Below are 429 nucleotides of genomic sequence, written 5' to 3'. Positions count from 1 at the left end.
CGAGCAACGGGAGCTCACCCTGTCACGGGGATTCAAACTGCCGACCTTCTGATTGGCAAGTCCTACGCTCTGTGGTTTAACCCACAGCACCGCCTACCGATAGAGAACCTACAAATAGACTCTATATGGGCTCTTGGGTATCCCATAAGGGAAAGGGAGCAGTTTTTTTCTTATAATAACAACCATTTCTTATAACAACAACCATTAATATTATTATTGCTGCTACTATTACTTACCCACCCTTCACCCTAAGGTGCAAAGGCAGGATACAACAATTAAAACACAATTAAAACACAATTAAAACACAGATCGTGAAGCTGAGGCTCCAATACTTTGGCCACCTCATGAGAAGAGAAGACTCCCTGGAAAAGACCCTGATGTTGGGAAAGATGGAGGGCACAAGGAGATGGGGATGACAGAGGGCGAGAT

The sequence above is a fragment of the Podarcis erhardii genome (assembly GCF_964252035.2).
Source record: "Podarcis erhardii genome assembly, chromosome: 7".
NCBI lineage: Eukaryota > Metazoa > Chordata > Lepidosauria > Squamata > Lacertidae > Podarcis > Podarcis erhardii.
The sequence above is the reverse complement of the archived record's forward strand: the minus strand, read 5'-3'. Positions refer to the sequence as shown.